The following is a 13,900-nucleotide window of genomic DNA, read 5'->3' as shown; positions in this document are numbered from 1 at the left end:
CCTTCTCAGGTGGATGTGGACCATCCAGAATCCCAAGAAGTCTTGGTTAGCAAAGAAGCCTGCTTGCTGTTTGGTAGATAATGCCTCTCTGGGGCTGCGATTGCCCTCTTTCACCTCTGACTGCCCTCGTCTGCCTGTCACCGGAAGGGGATGGTCTGCAGCCAGCTAGCTCTGCTCAGTTCCTTGTTCTATGAGTGGGCCTGATGATGTCTTAGGTTAGGGCTTTTTGCATGGTAGTTATACCACAGTCTAGTTTGCTATCCCAAGTTAGTTCCCTCAGATTGCCCTCGGGGCATTCAGGCCCATTGAGGCCCGCTTGCTAGTGGTGAATGCAGGCATCTGCGCTGCTTCTCCGCTGGGATTTACCATTGGGCACATAATCTGTGGATTTTAATTATTTATTTATTTTTACTTCCAGTTATGTTGCCTTCTGTGGTTCCAAGGCTTGCCACAGACTCGGCAGTGAGCGTGTTTCCTGGTGTTTGGAAACGTCTCTCTTTTTTAAGACTCCCTTCCTGGAACAGAGCTCCATCCCTACCTCTTTTGTCTCTCTTTTTATCTTTTATATTTTTTCCTACCTCCTTTCAAAGACGATGGGCTGCTTTTCTGGGCGCCTGATGTCCTCTGCCTGCATTCAGAAGTTGTTTTGTGGAATTTTCTCAGCATTCAAATGTTCTTTAGATGAATTTGTGGGGGAGAAACTGGTCTCCCGATCCTATTCCTCCACCATCTTAGGACCGCCTCCCTATCTGCATTTCAATGTTCGTATGTTGCAGACATCCTTTATCTGTCAGGCCGAATTTACCCTTAGGCTCTGTGGCTTGTATTTTCTTTGTGTTTAGTTCTAGATGAAGTGTTATAGGGAATGAAATGAAAACAACAAAATAATTTCATTAAACAGTTATAATCCTAGGAATTTATTCTAATGATATTATTAGAAAAATATGAAAAGGTATTTGTATAAAGCTGTTTATCTCAGTATTGGTATAATAACAAAAGTTAGAAACAACTAAATGCCCGTCAGTGGGAGTCTGTGTTAAATAAATCATTGCCTATCTGTACAATGGTAAACTTCACAGTCATTATGAATTATGCTTATCAATATGAAAAGATATTCATAATTAACTACTAAATGAAAAGAAGATTCATCAAAAATAAAAAGGTTAAAATCAGCATTTAGTATGTGACCTAATTTATTTAAAACTTTATGTAGGCATGCGTGTGTGTGTGTGTGTGTGTGTGTGTGTGTGTGTGTGTGTGTATAAAGGGTGACTTGTCTATTAATGCATTAACCAAAATGTTAGTATGGTTAGCTCTCTGATTGATGGGACTGAATTTACTTCCTTCTTCACATTTTATTTTACTTATAAATCTTACTACAAATAGAAATAAGACTTCATTTTGAAAAAAAATTAAGAAAATTCATACCCTGTGAAATTTCATTGTAGAATCAAAAACAATCAGCAAAGAATATGAAATATGCAAATAAACATATATTATCAGACATGGAGTGGTATAAGTTAAGAAAAGAGAAAATATATGTGAGTTTTAGAGACAAGCTAGTTCTGGACCTGGGCTTTGGGAGAAAACACAGAGATTGGGTGGGAGAAAGAGAAAGTAGAGCATTTCAGTGTGTGATATAAGTAAGGAAGGAAGATCGGATGTGGTGGGCTGGTAGTGGGTAGTGGTGGAAATAAAATTGCAAGGGAAAATCAAGTTCAAAGTACTTTCTAAGATCTGCAAAAATCACACCAAGTGCATTTGATCATCTTGTTTACTTTTGGTTATTTTTTAAAATTGAAGTAAAATTGATTTAGGTTATGTTAGTTTCAGGTGTACAACATACTGATTCAATATTTCTATAGATTATATTCTCCTGATGCTGGGGAAGATTGAAGGTGGAAGGAGAAGGGGGTGACAGAGGATGAGATGGTTAGATAGTATCACTGACTCAAGGGACATGAATTCGAGCAAATTCTGGGAGATAGTGAGGTGCAGGGGAGCCTTGCATGCTACAGCACACCAGGCCACAAAAAGTCGAATGACTTAGCGACTGAACAACAACAACATTTAAAGTTATTATAAAACAATGTTTCCCTGTGCTGTACAATATCTTTGTTGCTTATGTATTTTATATACAGTAATTGGTATCTCTTAATCTATATCCCTATGTTGCCCACTCTTCCCTCTCCCCATTGTTAACCACTAGCTTGTTCTCTACATTTGTGAATCTTTTTCTGTTTTGCTGTCTATATTTAGTTGTTTTATTTTTTATATTCCATATAGAAGTGATAACATACAGTATTTGTTTTCCTCTGTCTGACCTTTCCCTAAGCATGATATTCTCTAGGTCCATCCACATTGTTGCAACATGGCGTTATTTCATTCTTTCCTATGGCAGAGTAATATTCCCTTGTAGAAATATGTATATATATATATATACACACACACACAGACCACATCTTCTTTATCCATTCATCTACTCATGGTCACAGGTTGCTTTCATATCTTAGCTGTTGCGAATAATGCTGCTGTGAACATTGGGGTGCATGTATCTTTTCAATTAGGGTTTTCACTTTCTTTAAATATATACCCCAAAGTGGAATTTCTGGGTTTTATTGTATTAATAGTTCTATTTTTAGTTTTTCAAGCAACTTTCATCCTGCACCAATTTACATTCCCACCAACACCCTCACCACCATTTGTTGTGTTCTTTTTGGTGATAGCTGTTGTGATAGGTATGAGGTGATATCTCAATGTGATTTTGCTTTGCATTTCTCTGATGATTAGTGATGTTCAGCATCTTTTTATGTGCCTGTTGATTATCTGCATGTCCCCTTTGGAAAAATGTCTATTCAGGTCTTCTGTTCATTTTTAAATTGGGTTTTTTTGTTTTTTGATATTGAGTTGCATGAGCTGATTTTTTTCCCCACCGTGATGACATTTGTACTGATGACATAAAATTGTTTGTGGGTAAAAGCACCGATGGCTTAGCATGAATCAAAGCAGTGGTACAAAGTTTTGTAGAGAATTTTTTTCACTGCCACATATTTACATCAAAATAATCTACTTTACTGAAGAATGTTCTCAATGATGCAGTATGATGTATTAATTTTATTAAATCTTGAACTTTGAGTATGTATCATTTTTAATATTCTGGATGATGAAATAGGTTATACATATAAAGCACTCTGTTGTGTATTGAAGTACAAAGATCATGTTGAAAAAGCACTTATGTAATTGTTCGAGCTGTGACCTAACTAGACTGTTTTTTTGATGGAACAACAGTTTTTTTCTTCAAAGTATAACTATCAGACAAATTACAGGTATTTAGACTTGGTTATTTGGAAGATATATTCTTCAAACATGAACAAAGTAAGTCTTTCTCTTCAAGAGACCATTTCTCTTTAAATGGTTTTGCTGTTGCCAATGATTAGCTTTTGCATGAAAATTAAAATGTAGAAAACTTTTACCTGCTACTGTGAGTTTCATTGCTACTTTGTACTCAAAGACTTTCCTGAGAGGATGAGGGGAGACATTTAAAGTTATTTTTTTAATACTGGATAATAAAATGTAGCCAACATTTGGAAGATCAGCATAACTCAGTGAACCAACATTTTCCAAATGACCAATACATTATGTTACAAAATCATGTATGTGAAAAAGATCCATTCATTGTGTAAGACAAGCCAATAGATATTAATGGAGAAGAGTAGAATAAGTTCAGTGATATGTTTCAGATTCCACTTGCAACTAATCTGTAAGATACTACTCTTTGGTGAGTGTTGGTATAGTATCAGAGAAGACCTGTCCACAGTTCACTGAAAAGACTATTAAAATATTACTCCATTTTCCAACTACCCATCTGTGTGAGACAGTTTTTCCTCATATCTTTCAAGTAAAATAGTATTCCTAAAAATTGAATGTAATAGCAGATTTAAGTCTTCTTTTAAGTCAGATAGTAAAGAGAGTTTTTCCAAATGAAACATAATAATTCTTTGTTAGGGATAACATAGTTATTTTTTATAAAAAATGTTAACATGTAATGGATTTAATTATTATTATTTTAAGTGAATAAATAAATATTTTTAAATGACCAATTTTAGCTTCTGGATTTCCACTGGTAGCTCAGTCAGTAAAGAATCTACCTGCAGTACAGGAGACCCAGATTTGGTTCCCGGGTCAGGAAGGTCCCCTGGAGAAGGAAATGGCAAACCACCCCAGTATCCTTGCCTGGAAAATCCCATGGACAGAGGGAGCCTGATGGGCTGCAGTCCATGGGGGTTGCAAAGAGTTGGGCATGACTGAGTGACTAATACTTTTAGCTCCTAACATAGTGAATATTAATAGATGCGACTCACATAAACAAACCTTCTTTGGGGTGCTCAGTAATTATTAAGGTTGAAGAGGGCTCCGAGACCTCAAAGTCTGTGAATTGTTGGCCTAGGTCATTCTGTGCTTCTTGACTCAATTTCTCTGTGACCTATGCCTCCTATCCAGGGTTGATTCTGTGTTGTTTTTTGGACCAGCTGCAAGCATCCATACAGTAGCCTTGATCCAGTGACAGCCTCAAATATTCCTTGAGGTACCACCTATTACCCCCTCACCTTCTTGACTTCCACTCACAAATAGGTGTTTGCCTTTCTTCTTTAATAGTTTCAGTTTTAATTTGTATAAAATGTAATTAATTACCTGACACGTAGGTTGAATGCTGACCAACATAAATTGTAAGCATGAAACCCACAGGCTTATACAACAGAAAACATTTACCAACATTTACAAAAGAGAAATTCAAATTTAAACAGAAAACATTGCCAACATTTACAACTGGCAATGAAGAATTACTTTACATAAAACAGGTATTCTGAATAGAGCAGAAAATTTTACTTGTATCTTCTATGAGAACCATACTGTTATAAAAAAAAGTATCAGCATTAAATTATAAAATATTTGTAATTCATCCTTCCCCTGTGTTCTAAGAAAAATGAGATTTAAGGAAGAAACAATTATTTCATGGGTAACAGTGGCAATATAGGTTACCTAATTCAATTCACTATTTTTGTGTTGGTAACTAAGAAAAACCAAAAATATAAAATATTGCTAGTGCCTCTGTCTTTTTTTTCTCTTTAAAATCTTATTTTAATTTTTATTGGAATATAACTGATTTAAATACAATGTTGTGTTAGCTTCACTGTACAGCAAAAAGAACCAGTTATATCTGTGTCAATCTCAATCTCTCAAATTATCCCTCTCCATCTCTCCTTTCCGGTAACCATGAGTTTGTTTTCTACATCTGTGACTTTTTGTTCTGTAAATAAGTTCACTTGTGCTATTTTTTAGATCCCACATGTAAGTGATATCATATGATATTTGTCTTTGTCTGATTTCATGCAATAAAATAATCTCCAGGTCCATCCATATTACTGCAAGTGGTATTACTTCCTTATTTTTTATGGCTGAGTATTATTTCATTGTGTATATGCATCAATCTTCTTTATCTATTCCTTTGTCAATGGACATTTATATTGCTTCTATTTCTTGGCTATTGTAAATAGTGCTGCTATGAATATTGAAGTACATATATCTTTTTGAGTTACAGTTTTCTCTGAATATATGCTGAGGAGTGGGATTGCTGGATTATATGGGTTGCAAAGAGTCAAACCATGCATGCGCACATGGTAGCTCTATTTTTAATTTTTTTAAGGAACTGCTCTACTATCTTCCGTAGTGGCTGTACATTCCCACTCACAGTATAGGAGGGTTTCCTTTTCTCCACACCAGAAATGCAGGTCAAAACTACAATGAGATGTCACCTCATACTGGTCAGAATGACCATCAAAAAAACTACAAACAATAAATGCTGCCTTTCTTTCTAATGGGTGGGGAAGTGTCTCTTCTTCTGCTGTCCTCTGGGGATGGTTTTTGTGTGTGATGCTCCTGTGGAGTTATTTGGCCACCCAAGGACAGAGTTCCTTCAATTCTCTCCATCCCAGGATGCCTGGATATTATCCAGAAAAGCAAGTCAAAGTTCAAGTTCACAATAGTTTAAGAACAGTTCACACTACTCCTAGCAACATGGCTGCCTTTCCTCTCACTGTGATTGCTGAACTGAGGTCCTCCTGCCTGACTCCCCCATAAGTGGGGATTTCCCATTCTGAGGCATACTGTTTCTTCGTGAAAGTCAGTGCTTTTAGACAATTCCCCCAATCCATTAAATCAGGACGTGAGCCGTTTTTACTACTGAGGCTTCTGTGTCCCTGGTGAATTGGATTTCAAGGATGTGCATCAGTGGAATGAGTGTCTCTAGCAGCCCACATGGACATAAGTGACCTTGACTGTATCTACCTGGACACCTGCAACCTTATTGAATACTTTCACATCTAGAGTATTGCTAAATAGAAGTGTCAACTAGAACTGTCATCAGGTAAAATTCTGTGCCTGATATGGGATCAAAACCTAGTTTTACATTGTGTACGTGTGCATGCTCAGTCATGTTTGACTCTTTGCAATCCTGTGCACTGTAGCCTGCCAGGCTCCTCTGTCCATGGGATTCTCCAGGCAAGAATACTGGAGTGGGTTGCCATTTCCTCCTCCGGGGGTTTTCCTGACCTAGGAATTGAACTTGCATCTCCTGCATTGGCAGGCGGATTGTTTTCCACTGAGCCACCTGGGATGTCTAGTTTTAGCATTGGTTCTTTGCATATTCTTATTCTATTGTATGACTGAAAAGAGGAATCTCTGATGCTGTGGGTTTGTTTATTTCTGACCTGACTCCCTGATTTAATCTTTGCAATCTTCTGCTGATTTATTGCCCTGAATTAGACTGAACAATTATTTTTCTGCTTTGTTAGCTTCCTCCCCAAGGACCACTGGAGACAGGCACTGGGAAAGACAGTCCTGGAAGCTTCTTGAAGGCATCCCAGCACCAGTGATGCTTGTTTTGCTATTTTTTAATCCAAGTATTCTTTTCTCTGATTCTAATTTACTTGGATGCTCTATTTGTTATTTTAAGCTACAAATACAAGCCCCTCCAGAATAAAGATAATTACTATATGTGGTTCACAAGTAAATGAATAACTCTGACACCCATTGGCAGAAGTTTTGGGGTCAATAAACATACAGGCCTTACTCCCTAGCTTCAGAGTCAACTATAATATTCTGTGAGAAGAATTCCAGTATATGCTTTCACTTCTTATGATTGTGTGAAATTCGGTGTTCACCAGTTTTTCTGTGTCCCAAAACTCCCTGTGGCCTAATTCTAGGCAATTTATCTGAGTCATCAGGTATCTTATAAATAAGCTAAAATCTGTATAACTAAGTGAGAATTACAGTCATAAAAGTTGGAAAAAAGACCCATATAGTCATAAAAGTTGGAAAGGACCCTTACGGGCTGTTTGTATATAGCTTTAGTGATTATACAATTTATTTTAGAGACTGACTTCCCTGTTGGGGTCACCATCACTTTCTTGTAATTCAGAAGCTAATTCTTGGCATTTTCTTGAGGTCACAAGTTCTTCACCTTAATTTTTATTTTGGTCCCATCTTTATTGCAAAAATTCTCTCACATTAAAAATGGATCAGCTCCCCCCTTGGTTTAAAATCCAACCTCCATTTCCATCCTTGTATCTATTGATTTTCAGTGATCTCATGCTAACTCTAATCCTCTCACACCAGTGTTTCTTGGCTTTATCTTTATCGGGCTTCCCTGGTGGCTCAGAGGGTAAAGCGTCTACCTGCAATGTGGGAGACCCGCGTTCAATCCCTGGGTTGGGAAGATCCGCTGGAGAGATGCTCAAATTCTTATACCTAATGTTTAGGGAAATGCTAGTCCATGTAACAATAAACTCCAAAATTACAGTAACTTCCAATAAAATTGCATTTCTCACTCTCTTGTCTTAAGCAATTCTCTAGCATATGGTGCTTCAGGGACCCAGCTTCCTCCATCTTGCAGCTCCTTTTTCCTTTAGGGTCTCAGCATTGTCTTGCTACAGCTGGCAGATGGTGAAAGAGAGATTGGAGAAGGCCTACTGCTTCTTAGGTGCCTTGATGCAGAAGTGCGATATGATACTCCTACACACCTTCCATTGGTGGGAGCTATTCATGGGCCCACCAAGATTCAAGGGGATCTGGACGTCATTGCGGCTCGACATCTGTTCCCCAGTGATAACTCTACAGTACAGAAGAGGAAACACAATTCTTTTTTTTTGTGTGTGTGATAGACTATATGTAACATAAAAGCCACCATTTTAAATAGTTTTAAGTTACAGTTCAATGGAATTAAGTCCATCCACATTGTAGTGTAACCATGATCACCACCCATCTTCAGAACTTATTTCATTTTTCTAAATTGCTCTTTACCCATCAAACAATAATTTCCCATTTCCTCCCAACCCCTGGCCTTGGAAATCACTTTACTTTCTGTCTCTGTGAATTTGACTACTCTAGGTACTGCATGCGGAGAAGGCAATGGCACTCCACTCCAGTACTCTTGCCTGGAAAATCCCATGACCGAAGAGCCAGGTGGGCTTCAGTCCATGGGGTCGCTAAGAGTCGGACACAACTGAGCAACTTCACTTTCGCTTTTCACTTTCATGCATTGGAGAAGGAAATGGCAACCCACTCCAGTGTTCTTGCCTGGAGAATCCCAGGGACGGGGGAGCCTTGTGGGCTGCCGTCTATGGGGTCGCACAGAGTCGGACATGACTGAAGCGACTTAGCAGCAGCAGCAGGTACTGCATGCAAATGGAATCATATACAAGTATTTGCCATTTTGTGTCTGGTAATGTTTTCAAGGTTTATCCATGTTGTAGCATGTGTCAGAAAGTCATTGCCTTTTAAGACTGAATAATATATCCTGTTGCGCATATACACATTGTGTTCATCCACTCAGCTCTTAGAGAACAATTTGGTTGCTTTCACTTTTGGCTATTGTGATTAATGATGCTATAAACATGGGTAGACAAATATCTCTTGGAATCCTTGCTTTCAATTTTTTTGAGTATATACCCAGAAGTGGAATTGCTGGATCTTAGGGTAATTTTATTTTAAATTTCTGAGGAACTATCATACTAATGTCCATAATGGCTACACTTTTTACATTGGGAAAGCATATTTTTTGATTTTTTTTCTTTCTCTTAGTCACCTCATATAACCAACACAACTGTATCTTATTTTCCTTCCCCTCATTTCTTTCAGATAGTTTATTTGTGGAGGTTAGTTACTCTTGAATTAGTGGGTTATTCCATCAAACTACATCAAAACTGGGACATGTGCTTTTGGAAGGATGATCTCAAGTGCTCAGAAGTTGAGCATTTCCTTCATTGGGAAAGAGATTCTTAACAGGAAAACTTTCAGCTCCACCCCTATTGTGCTAGGAGATGCTGCCTCCACTTAATTAGTGCTGGGCCTCTAGGGAGAGAATAGTTATTTGTTAACAACTCAGTGACTGAATCATATGTGTTATACTTCCTCACTATAAAAGTTTAATTAGTATTGTTTCTCTTGCTACAATAGTTTTTAAATTCACATGTCACTTTATTTCTTATTATTTCAGACCAGCCATGCTGGTTTCAGGTGGCGCTAGTGGTAAAGAACCTGCCTGCCAATGCAGGAGACATAACAGACATGGGTTCAGTCCCTAGGTCAGGAAGATTTCCTGGAAGAGGAAATGACAATCCCTTCCAGTATTCTTGCCTGGACAATCCCATGGACAGAGGAGCCTGGTGGGCTACAGTCCATAGGTTGCACAGAGTTGGACACAACTGAAGCGACTTAGCATGCAAACTGCACATGCTGATTTAAATAGTAAATGAAGTGTACCATTTGACACCTGTAAGAAATGCCAACTCACAAGTCCCTGGGAATGTTGGGAGTCAGAATATTGATGGTGCCCTCAGACACCATGAATCCTGGTCTCTCTTCACTCTGCTCTGTCCCTTAACTTCACATTGGCCTATGGAGGGGCTCTTTTCTCCACAGGCCCGGACAGAGGCATGACTGCCTTGGTCACCCAGTTATCAGTTGGACTAGAATTTTGATCTTGGTCTGATGGTACTCACTGTTACCTAAGGAGGTGATCAGTGACACTAACTTTCCCCTCTGGAAATCAGCTTTTTCACTTGGAAACTGACAGAGGTAAATTAGACTGGGAATTGAATTAGATTCAGCCTTCTCCAAACTCTAAAAAAGCCACAAGCCTCTGCTTTCCTTGGCAATTTGAGGTTCTGTGTGATGTCTTCGGTACCTTTTATCAAAGCTAAGGAGACATTTACCAGCAGGAAGACGTTTTTCCTCACACTGATTTATTTGTGATCAAAATGTTTGAGGATTATTGTGTTCTTACATGGCAATACACAATCAAACACCAGATGCTCAGCATTCAAAACAAAAAAGGCAGCTGAACCATCTGATCTCTTTCATCTGATAAATTTTGATAGCTAAGAGGCTGACACAGAGCCCTTGGCATGGCTCAGCCTGGGCTCCCCTCAAGCATGATGCCTTGCAAGCCTGCCTGAAGCCATCTCTGAAGTTGTGCAAGCAGTTAGGGTGCTGCTTGCATACCCTTGCAGCATTTGAGGTGTGGAAGTCTGAGTGATGAGGATGGGAGTGACAGGAGTTTTGTTTACTTAGCTACAAACTGCAGACACTAAAGCACTAGCAACCAAAGCCCAAAAGAGGAACAAAAGAAATGGATAATTCCAGAGACAGCCTGTGAGACACTGTCAGCATTTCCTCCAATGCTTTTAAGTAGAATTATACAAATGAGATTGGAACTGTTTTATAGAAGGTCAAAAATAGCAGTATGTTTACAAAGAAGAGGGATGTCATAAAATCATCTCCATCTATATATATGGAAAAAAGTACATATTTCTTCTGCCACAAAATGCCATAAGAAAGAGCATTGTAATATTGGTATAGCAGACTGTAAGTACAATCATATTTCTTGACATTTTTAGCAAATGTAATTAGTATTTGCGGATACACTACTGATTGCTAATCTCATCTTTAGGACTCTGTGTAGGAATTAGAAAATGGACGCCCACTGATGGGATAAACGGCCCACATGAAAAATTATCGTACTTGTGTTTCCCTCTCCTTCACTTCTTTCAGGTCCTCTTCTCTCCAGGGTGCCAGTGCTTCTTAGGGGTGCTTAAGTTTCTCTAATAACAAATGAAATCATTTCCTATATTGATGCACCCTAGTATTTTACTGACTTTCTGCTTCCCACCTGTGGGAACTCTTGCATTTGAAAATAAAACGTTACTTGTGGCGACTATGCCTAAACTATAGAAACAGATCTCAAATCATAGAATTTCAGGTATAATGGTACCTGTTCTATTTAATTTTGATGACAGAAGAAGCCAACAACCACAACACTTAGGTAACTATTCTACTTAAAATTCAGGCATATTATACTGTACAAACAGCTCTGTCTTCTCTATTAACTCTATTATTCCTGTGATCTGGGTTCATGACTAAATTAAGCTGATATCATAAATCTCAGCTGGTGGTTGACTCTAATGCACGCTTTGTAGATTCATTCCCTAATGACTGAAGTCTGTAGTGATTTTCTGGAAATATGGGCTTGTGCACTTCCTCCGTCAGCCTTCATTTTCCTGTGCATCAGCTTTGGCAGATAATTTTGCAGTCTGTTTTGATCACTTTAGGGTGAGCTCTCAACACTGAGCCTTCATGCCTTAGAAACTGCAGGATTCCATGACCAACAGATATTTGTGAGGGAAGTCTGACTCAGTTTATTAGAAAAATAACTTTTCTGATACACAACAGAATTGATGTAATTCTACTCACACCAGGAACCAGTGGCAAAATTAATGAAAAAATTGCTTTTCAGCTTTTATTTCTATTTGCTTATGTGTGAAAATTCAGAATCACTTAGCATTGTTTTGAACCAAATACATTAGCAGAAAGTTGAGGACACCCTGTCCTTTCCAAGGGGATAAGAAAGTCTGATTTGGAAGAGAATTGCTTATAAGTTCTATTAGATCCTATTTGTTTATTTTTGCATATATTTCTTTTGCCTTGAAGACTACCCTAAGAAAACATCTATCTGCTGTTTATGTCAGAGAACATTTTACCTATGCTGTTTTATAAGAGTTTTATGGACTCATGCCTTATATTTAAGTCTTTAAGCCATTTGAATTTATTTTGTGTACAGTGTGAGAGAATATTCTAATTTCATTGATTTACATGTGGTGTTCAGCTTTCCTAACACCATTTACTGAAGAGACTTTTTATCCATTGTATATTATTGCCTCCTTTGTCAAAGATTAATTGACCATCAGTTCAGTTCAGTTGCTCAGTTGTGTCTGACTCTTTGCAACCCTATGAATCGCAGCATGCCAGGCTTCCTTGTCCATCACCAACTCCCAAAGTTCACTCAGACTCACGTCCATCGAGTCAGTGATGCCATCCAGCCATATCATCCTCTGTTGTCTCCTTATCTTCCTGCCCCCAATCCCTCCCAGCATCAGAGTCTTTTCCAATGAGTCAACTCTTCACATGAGGTGGCCAAAGTATTGGAGTTTCAGCTTCAGCATCATTCCCTCCAAAGAAATCCCAGAGCCGATCTCCTTCAGAATGGACTGGTTGGATCTCCTTGCAGTCCAAGGGACTCTCAAGAGTCTTCTCCAACACCACAGTTCACAAGTGTCAATTCTTCGGTGCTCAGCTTTCTTCACAGTCCAACTTTCACATCCGTACATGACCACTAGAAAAACCATAGCCTTGACTAGATGGACCTTTGTTGGCAAAGTATTGTCTCTGCTTTTCAATATGCTATCTAGGTTGGTCATAACTTTTCTTCCAAGGAGTAAGCATCTTTTAAATTCATGGCTGCAGTCACCATCTGCAGTGATTTTGGAGCCCCCCCAAAATAGAGTCTGACACTGTTTCTACTGTTTCCCATCTATTTCCCATAAAGTGAGGGGACCAGATGCCTTAATCTTCTAGTTGTGTGCATTTGTTTCTGGGCTCTCTATTGTGTTCCAGTTGTGCATATGTCTATTTTTGTGCCAATACCACACTCTTCTGATTACTGTAGCTTTGTAGTATTGTCTTAAATCTAAGATTGTTATATCTCCAGTTTTGTTCTTTTTCCTCAGGATTACTTTGGAAATTCTGAATGTTTTATGGTTCCATATAAATTTTGATTATTTGTTCTAGTTCTGTAATGAATGTCACAAGTAATTTTGGATCATATTAAATCTCTATATTGCTTTGGGTAGTATGACAATTTTAACATTAGTTCTTCTAATCCAAGAGCATGGGATATCTTTTCATTTCTTCTTAAATACTCTTCAATTTCCTTTATTGATGGATGTTTTATAGTTCTCAGCATATAAGACTTTTACCTCCTTGGTCAGGTGCATTCCTAAGTATTTTGTTCTTTTTTAAAAACTTATTTACTTATTTATTTGGCTGTGCTGGGTCTTAGTTGCAGCATATGGCATCTAGTTCCCTGACCAGGGATTGAACCTGGGCCCCCTGCTTTGGGCATACAGAGTCTTAGTGGCTGAATCACCAGGAAAGTCTGGTACTTTATTGTTTTTGAAGCAATGTAAATGGGATTGTTTCCTTAATTTCTCTTTCTTATAGTTCATTGTTAGTGCATAGAAATGCAACACATTTTTATATATTAATTTTGCATCCTGCAAAGTTAGTGAATTCATTGATGAGTTCTCCTAGTTTTCTGATGTCTTTAGGATTTTCTACATACAGTATCACGCCATTTGCAAACAGTGAAATTTTACTTATTCCTTCACAATTTGGGTTCTTTCTTTCCTTTTCTTATCTGACTGCAATAGACATCCAGTACTATGTTGAATAAAAAGGGTGAGAGTGGAAATCTTTCTCTTATTCCTCATCTAGAGGAAATGCTTTC

The sequence above is a fragment of the Ovis aries genome, chromosome 15, assembly GCF_016772045.2.
Source record: "Ovis aries strain OAR_USU_Benz2616 breed Rambouillet chromosome 15, ARS-UI_Ramb_v3.0, whole genome shotgun sequence".
NCBI lineage: Eukaryota > Metazoa > Chordata > Mammalia > Artiodactyla > Bovidae > Ovis > Ovis aries.
This window is presented reverse-complemented; position numbering follows the sequence as displayed.